A 9,726-nucleotide genomic window follows, 5' to 3' on the forward strand; every position below is an offset into this window, starting at 1 on the left:
CAATTACGACTCTAGGAATCCTACTCGAAGTAGGATTTGTGTTTAAGTCCAATTAATTAATTCCATTGTTCCTTCTTCAACTGAATATCAATCGAATTGATTACTTGTGATTCCTAATCACGATTCAACCATCGGATCGGTCAATACTTCTAGTGTGTGTGACTCCATAGGTTCTATTCTGACTGGTAGTGAGATATATTGTGATCTCTATCACAATATCATTGAAAACTCCTTTCAATGGATTGGAACGATTCCAACTCTACTCATTAGGGTTTATCGATCATCGAGATAATCCCTGTGAGTCCCACCATCCACCAGTGATACCTAGCAGCATGTAGTGGCTACCCAGTAGAATAGAATGATGAACCTCTAGGTGCAGTTATCATATGATACAGTCCTACTATCGTGGATCCCTACAGGACGGAGGTCATGGATAACTCGTCAAACCCCTTCGTCTGTCATATGTCAAGATTTATTTGACTCGAGTTCGATAGTGGAAAACTCTTTCTCCACTTTCTATTACTGCCCTGGCCAAGGTCTTAGAATTCAGTCTAACAAATCACATAGGATCACTCCTCTTCTATCAAGGTCGATAGATTCCATGTGAGTGCATACCCTACTCCTACAGTGAACTTACTGCAGCCAATCTACACTACAGGGACCCATATGACTAGAGACCATGTATACGTGTAGTCAAACTACAATAACCTCACTGTGAGTAGCTGAAGCACCGCAGGTCAAAGGACCAGTCATACTACTGCAACATCAAGCAAGTCACTGACGAATGGATAGACATCCAAGTGACTTCTTGTCTTGGTTACGCTCAGTACCCTTATTCTCTAACAAGCACCTGCACTATCACTTCAGTGTCCCTACACTGTGGACTCAAGTCTCGTCCATCCAGAAGGAAAGTGATCTGTGCACTGATCGGATCGATCACCGTCCTCGTGATGATCCATTGATCAGGAACATTTAGAAATTAATTACCAATGATACATGGCTCAAATTCTCAACTCTTGAGAATATGCATCATCATCTTATTAATTTCTTGGACGATTCATAGACACATAAATAATATGAATGAAAAGATGCCTTTTATTTATTCAATAATAAATAGTCAAGTACAAAATTATGTCCCTAGAATTAACAATGTGTCAGCCAGATTGGCTTCTAGGGCATACATCTAACACACAGTCCCTACCACTTCCTTGATGGTGGCTTTGCCGTCTCCTTGCCCTTGGAGGCGGCATTCATATTTGAACCTCACCAATATCTTTTGTTGGTTTGGTGCACCCAAAGAAATCGTGGATTCCCTCGATGTCCATGGCAGAGCCTCCTAGCCATTGGAGCAGCCTTCTCGAATTAGCCATGCTCGAGTAAGCTTCAGGACTCCATGAACATTGCATGTTGGAGCAAGAATAATAGTAGTGATTGCGACACATTGGCTTGTTCTTATGGACCTTTTATAGAGTTGAGGATGCATAACATAGTGAATAAACATGAAGGCATTTAATGGCTATATCTTGCAGGATTTGGACTGGTAGACAGGAACTGAGATTAAGAATTAGGATATTTTGGATGATGCAAATTGGAAGTAATAAATGAAAGTTTATAGAGGCTGTGGGCGGGTGCATGAACATGGTAGGATGTTTTAGGAGCTATATCTTTTTTCTCTTTTTTTAATGGAAAGTGGGGGAAGTCACTCACTTCCTCCAAATTTTATTAAGGATCTAAATACAATGGATGGCAGAACAGAAGGAGTGACAGAGAAGTAGTTTACAAGCAGGAAAAAAATGGAGGAAATGGCTTTTAGGAACCATATCGTGCAGCACCGACAAGTTGGATATTGAATCTTATGAGATCACAGTATCACATTTGGTATCTATGGCATTATTTACTACAATATTTTGGAAGATAGACATTGGAAAAGAAACGAATAGAACTTTAGACTCTGCGGACGGGTTCATGAACCTCACAGGTGTATCATGGACCCTATTTTTTAGGACTTGACTGTAAATTAATTATAGTCTGTTTTGGATTAGTGCATGAACAAATCATGAATTAGAATATAACAAATTCTATATTTTGATGCGACCATGTTCCTTCTGTTATTCTGCAAAGATTTTTCCAATGTAAATTAATGCTCCAAAATATATCAGATATTGCTTGTCTATATCAGAAATTTGATAATATTATCAGTATGCTACCATAGCAAATAATTGTAGTATGTCTGTGGTCTATAGAGAATTTCATTTGATGCTCACATCGATATTGTGCACATAAGTAAACATCTTACATTTTCGTAGGGACATCATAACATCTTTCCATATACCTATCTACTATTTGAGTAGCTTAAAGGAGTGGGCCTATATTAGTTTCAAAGGTCAAAAAACGCATGACATTTAAAAAACCCTAAGTTGATGGTGGGCCCAATAACCAAGAATCCCCATAGATATAGTAGGTGCCAAGAAAAGGTTGGGCCTCCTCTTTAGATAGCAGATGGGCCCAATGGACCTTCTCTGTCCAGTTAGCACCTGGTCCGCTGCATTGGTACTCCCCATAGTACACACCGCTCCTACATCAAAAGGTAGATTATAATGTTGTTAGTTAAGTAGCAATTCAATGACTCGCCAAGGTCGTACACTACAATTATCACTAGATCATGATCACATTAATATGTCGAACCATTTTTATTTTCATTTTTTCCCCTCTGGGTGAAAGGTGAAAGGTAAGCGCATTTTGAAAATTTACTTGAGGCTTATATTAATAATTTTCTGGAAACTAAAAAAAAAAAAATCTTAATTAGTGACTATATATAAGGCCCCAAATCTCTTGCTAATTTTTGATTATTGATTTTTCAAAAGAAGCCACAAGTAATGGCTAATTACTGAGTTGGTAATTCAAAGAATGTTGACAACTAAATCGATGCTAGGGTTAGCAATATGCAGGTCAATATGGATTCAGATCATATATTAAATCTCTTAGGGCTCGTTTGGTTCGCGGAAAGTATTTTCCCTCCTAGGAATATGATTTCTGGGAATCAGATTCCTAGGAAGAGGATACCTAGGAAAGTACTTTTGGCATGTTTGGTTAACCATGGGAAAGTGACAAATTTCCAAAGTGCTTATGTTTGGTTGACCATCCACTTTCCTAGGAAAGTTAAGTATAATTCCTATTATGCCCTTAATAAAAATTAGGTCTTTAATGCCTCTTTAATGCTTCTTTAATGCTGAAGGGTCTTTTTGGGAAAAAAATAAAAAAGGAGTGATTCCCACCTCATGGGAAAGTAACTTTCCCATGTTTCTCATGGGAAAGACTTTCCCATGAAATGTGGGAATCATATTCCCATGGGAATACAACTTTCCCATCTCTCTCCTTTGAAAACTCCAACCAAACAAGAGGCATTTCATTACTTTCCCGTTGACCACACTTTCCCCCCTCCTTTTCCTGCGAACCAAACGAGCCCTTAAGGTTTAGCCTGAACTCGACCCAAACTACTGGTGGGTCAAGGATGCCTGACCTATAGCCGACCTATAGCCCATCCACTAACTCATGTTATTTGGCCAAAACCATATAATTTTGAGTTTCATATTGTATGACTAGACCATTTTTCATAATTTTTGGACTAAATTGCATTGCATGACGAACAAAATCAGAAAAATAACAATATTAATCACAAATTTTTAAACAAATGCTATATCCAACGGCAGATAATCAGCCTGATAAAAATATAACATATACCCCCTTTTACTTGATTGTTTCACCCAAAGAGCCAAACATTCCATGTCTATTTTATCAGCATAAATAGAGAGAGGGACAACTCAAAAAAAATTAGGTTTTACTTAAATAAATTATGTAATCCATGATTCAACAAAAAAAAATAGTCCAATCTTACTGGATTTCAAACATAATCTCATTTTCAGTTTGGACAACCCAAAATACAGGTTGAATTAGCTGACCGATGAAACCATTGTCCTTCAATTTGACTTAAATGGTATGTTATTAGGTCAGGCGAGGGTTGGCCAATCTCTTAGAAAAGAGGTGCCAACAAATTTTGTACGTGTTTTGTATCCTCATTATCACTCGCTTGCTATTTTTCTCCCCTCCCTTCACCCCAATCCTCTCCTCGACCAAATCATCCCCTGCCGGGGAACATTGAGAAAATGGATAAATAAATAGTACTATTTTACTGAACTGTGACACAAACATCAGTTTCATGAAGCGTTGGAGCAAGCTCTTAAAATAAAATAAATAAAAAGTTTACTTTGCGTTGGGAGCTTAGCCTAGGAAAAGAGGCTACTTGTCTGGCATCTGTCATGCATGCAGGAAAATCACATTAACGCAGGTTTGAGCCCTGGGCCTGGCCTCTTCGGGCCAGCCCACAAGCCCAAAGAGCTAGGTTATTACAATCATATCTTTTTTTTCGGTAAAAAATAGGAGGGGAGGAGGAGGGACCAGCCCACCAGCATAGCAGCCCCACTACTGAGCCCTCCTTCGACCAGGAAATGTTCGATACAGGTCGAAGATTTTCGTGTGCCTTTCCCGACCAGGGAATGTACAATCATATCATGTACAGACCCAAATCAATTTTTTTGGTGAAATAAGTACATTCCAAAGAATCAAATCCAAGTTAGACCAGATTATTGGTTTCAGTATAATACTAATTAAGCCAGAGTCAATGCTAGCTCCAAAAAACACCATGATGTGGACCAAGATGACACAAAGTAGCATGGGTCTTCATGTTGGGCCATAATACGTAGAGGCAAAGGAAACTTTGCGCCATGTAGCACGTTCTAGAAAGCTTGGCTCGGACCCATTTATCATGCATATCACTTGTCAGTTGATGAAGTCAATAGTATAGCTTACTCCCAGTGACCCACTGTTCATGAGCTAACAAGCTATGATCTCTTCAAACATGTCATCGTTGAGGCCTTGGAACTTGTTTCCCTCTTGTCCCATGTACGGCAAGAGAGGGAATGAGTTGAGATAGATTTTACTTAAATAAATTATATAATCCATGATTCAACTAAAAATTTAGTCCATCCCTACTGGATTTCAAACAGAATCTCATTTTTAATTTGGACTACCCAAAATGCAGGTCGAATTAGCTGACTGATGAAACCATTTTTCTTTCAATTTGACTTAAATGGTATGTTATTAGGTCAGGCGAGGATTGGCCGATCTCTTAGAAAAGAGATGCCAACAAATTTTATGTGTTTTATAGTCTCTCGCCTTTTATTTTTCTCCTCTCCTTTCACCCCAATCCTCTCCTCCGCCAATCATTGTACCCAGTCCTGCTGCACTGTAGCATACGTGCGAGGCCCTTGCATCCTAGAGCTTCATCCCTTTATTGTGGAACTAAGGCTAAAAATGAGTTGGGTTCACCCATGACCCGACCCGACTCGCTTAGATTCGTCTTGACCTGAATTGGAGGACTCGTGGGGCAAGGGTCGGATTCTAAAATTGGACCTATTCCATTTTTCGGATTGGGTCTGGGTTTACTGAATTCAGACCCGACCTGACCTGACCAAACCTATCTAAAATTTAGGTAATTTTAGGTTTTCAATCCTCCGACCCGCCCCGAACTGATCCAAATTTATAAAATTATTGAGGCTTGCAGGCCACCGGGGTACAAACCAAACAAGTTAACTAGGAACCCGGAACTGGTTGCTTAAGGTCTGGCCCAGAGCTCTAGCATAGACCAGAGCAAACCCCTCTCTGTTTTTCCCAGACGGGCCAGACGGCCAGATGGCCCACCGTTGTATATGTTGTGCGTATTTTATTTGAAGACCTAAATGTACGAGCCTGCATTTGTAATTTCCATGCAAACCATTCTCCTGGTGAACCTCTGATATTTTGCTGTTGCAGTTGTGGCCGCATTATTGCAGTTGTGGACCTCTGCTACAGCCATGCACCACCTGATGGTTTATAACTGGAAACATATGCATAGATTTTTCTCTTTTCGGTTTCGTACACTGGAGTGTGGACTGTGGAGCTTGAATTTTGTGGGAGGATATACTCAAACTTAGACCCTTTCCATACTCCAACAGCTTCTTTCATATACTGTCCTGTAGCCTGGTTTCTTCGTGTCAGATGTGTCCAAACCAATCTTTGTAATATTAAAATAACTTCTAAATTTTTTACCTTTGATTCTTGAATAAGTTCTGATGACCAGAGAGCATGAGCACCTAATCATTGATCTGTGAGACTGTGAATTATCACCCTGCAGCAGGGTAGGCCAGCAGGTGTGACAGGGTAAAAGGCTCAAGACAAACACATCTGTTTCAGACTGCCAGAATGATATAGCTGATGCTATTCAAGAAGCCTGTTATCAGAAGCCACTATGCCTGTAGATCGGGTGGCTATTCAGAGAAGATTGCAGCTAGATCCTTGATCGTTTGAATCTGAAGGGAACTTCCTTCAGGCCATATTGCTATAACTAAAGAATCTGCCATGTTCATCTCCAGCAGTTCTTCAAAGAGGGATGTGGTTGATCTGCTGGCTCCAGGACTGGATGAGCAATGGTAATGTCGATTTGAGCTCCGTGCTAGGATTGGGACAGGACTGGTAGCATGCAGAGGGACAGAGCAAGCTAGGATTGGGATTGAAAATAAATCCAGTGGTCTCGGCGGGGCGATGATTTTCCGGCAGTTGAAGAAGAGCCGGAAGAGCTCGTTGGTGGGGAGCTCGACCTTTGACACGATCTAAGTTGGTTTTTCAAGCCGAAATTCTGATCGATATCTCACCTACTTGCTCTTGGTAGTTGGGTCTGAATCAATTTCCAAAGTTTTAGGTTGGGCTTATTGGGTCAAATCAGAAGAGGTTAGTTTTGCTGGCTACTCTTCTAAATATCGAATTTTGCATGAATACCTTTTCCAAATTGATATTTGCATGTATATCCTCTTAAAACACTTATTTTGCTATTTTATTCTTTTTTTATTCTTATTTTTGCATATGTACCCATGCCAGCTAACGCCGTTAAAAAATTAACAGTTTCAAATTAAAATAACTAAAATACCTTTAATAGGTAGACGTGGAAATAGAAATATTTATAAGGGATTGCGATCGCGACCCCGATGGCTAAAAAAAAAGACGGAGACAATAGCATAATTCCAAAATTTTATTTTATTTTTAATTAATATAAATATGATTTTTCTTAACACCGTTAGAACAACCGTTATATTAAGGGCATTTGTATAATAACAGAGTTTTATGAGGGTATACATGTAAATATCAATTTTGGAAGAATATTCATGCAAAATCCGATATTTAGAAGGCTATTCATGAAAAAAAACTCATTATTTAACTAAAAACTTGACTGACATATTTTATTCTCCAACTCTAGATTAGTATGATTTAGATAAAGTCACTACAAATCCAAATCCCCCATGCCTATCATATAAGTACGAATATTATATATATATATAATATTATATATATATATATATATATTCACAAATTTTGCTTTTTTCATTTTTTATTTTTTAATATTTTTCAAGATTTTGCAATGTAAAATAGGTGTCAAAAAAAAAATGTGCAAGATTTCTGCACAGATTTCAGAGCATGGAAAATACATAGATCACTACTAGTGAGATGCTACTTCAGAATTACTAAAATTTAGATGTAAATTGTTCGCTAAATAAGACAGGCAAATACTAGCAGATTCAAATTCATTCCTAGACTATTGGAAAAATTAGGTGCTAATATTTGCAAGTAATTAGAAATAACTAAAATTTAGATAACATGATTAGAGGGGAAATAAGAAAGATGTTCGTGGAATTGATACGTGTAGGACCACTATCCTAAGAGCAAATTATGCTCTCTCGAATAGATATACGACATTATTGTCTTCAGATGAACCAGGTTCAACCATAAACCACCTATGACGGGCACAATTGCATGGAGGTGTGAGCAAAAAGCCTCCTTCAATTGCTCACACTACAGAAAAAGTAGGTTTTACCAATACTTTTTTGCCAACGCTTTTTACAAGCGTCGGTAATTTTTGGTCTAGCGTCAAAATTTGCCGGCGCTTGTAAAAAGCGTCGGCAATAGACGACGCTAATAAGCGTCGGTGTAGTCGCCGGCCTAAGACGTCGGAACCTATTTCGTACTATTCCCTACCCCCCTTCTCCTCTCTCTCCGTCGTGGGCTTTCAAAAGGTGGTCCCTAACCCTCCAGCCGCCGCACCCCCCTTCCCCCCACCTCCCTAACCCCCTCCAGATTCAAGAAGCCATCTCCTTCCCTCCGATGATGATGTCTTCGCCCGCCTCTTTGCCGCCTCCTTGGATCCCGACCCCACCCCCCTCTCTCTCTCGAACCGTGGATCCTCAAGTCCCGTCTCATCGCCGGCGAGACCCTCTACGGCCTCTTCCTCCTGAGCTCCTCTCCGACTCTTGCCGAGATCGCCGGCCTCGCCGGCTACGACTACGTGGTCGTCGACATGGAGCACAGCTCTGGCGGCATCGCGGAGGCCCTCCCCTGCCTCACGCCCTCGCCGCCGCCCACACCTCGGCCATCCTCCGCCTTCCGGAGCTCTCCGCCACCTGGGCCAAGAAGGTCCTCGATCTCGGCCCCCAGGGCCTCATGTTCCCCATGATCAAGTCCCCCGGTGCCACCGAGCTCGCTGTCTCATTCTGCCGTTTCCTGCCGCGCGGCGTCCGCGGGTCCGCCCACACAGTGGTGCGCGCCTCCACCTACGGCATCGACGATGGCTACCTGGCGCGGGTGGACGAGGAGCTGCTGGTGATGTGCCAGGTGGAGACGGCGGCAGGGTTGGCGGAGATCGAGGCGATCGCCGGCGTTGAGGGGGTCGATGTGGTGCAGATGGAGTCGCTGGATCTGAGCGCAAGCATGGGGTATCCGTGGGATCCTAGGAATCTGAAGGTGAGGGATGCGATGAAGGAGGCGGAGAGGAAGGTGCTGGGGATGAGGAACAAGCTGTCGGCAACGGTGCTGGCGAGAGGGGACCGTATTTGGGGGGGCTTGCAATGCCGCACGATCGGGCGGAGAATATGAAGATGAGAGGATATCATATGGTAACGGGGGCAGTGGATGTGGGGATTTTCCGGCAGGCAGCGGTGGAGGACGTGAGGCGGTGGAGGAGCATGGAGGTGGACATTGGGGAGGAAACGAGGAAACGAGGCTCTGATTCAAAATAATTTTTAAAATATTTTTTTTTAAAAAAATATTTATAACGACGCTTTTAAAGCGTCGCGAACTAAAACCAAAAGGTTAAAAGCCGACGCTTTAAAGCGTCGCTAAAGGTGTTTTTAGCGACGCTTAAAAGCGTCGATGAAAACCACCTTAGCGACGCTTTCTAGAAGCGTCGGCAATTCTTTTTTCCACTCCGGCGTCAAAAGAAAACTGACGCTTATAAGCGTCGGTAAAAACCTTAAAAAGCGTCGCCAAATCTTGTTTTTCTTGTACTGTCATGAGAAAAGTACAAGGTATAATGAACCCAACTTAGCACGGTTGTGTAGAGATATGACCCCAAAGGTACTCTCATTGCAAGGAAAGGAAGTAGAGAGGGAGAAAGGAATCAAGAAGAAAATTCAAGAAGGAATTTTATTTCCTACAGAGATTTTACTTTTTTGATCTATATCTAAGATCCTGAATCTAGAATCATTATATAAACTCATTCCGAGTAACCCCTAGAGATGCTCACAGAGGCCTCAACAACTACTTCATGAAGGCACATCCAGATTTCTTAGAGTTAATGAAATGGAG

The sequence above is a fragment of the Phoenix dactylifera genome, chromosome 2 (assembly GCF_051530095.1).
Source record: "Phoenix dactylifera cultivar Ajwa chromosome 2, Ajwa_hap1_PhDact_Kaust_v1.1, whole genome shotgun sequence".
NCBI classification, from domain to species: Eukaryota; Viridiplantae; Streptophyta; class Magnoliopsida; order Arecales; family Arecaceae; genus Phoenix; species Phoenix dactylifera.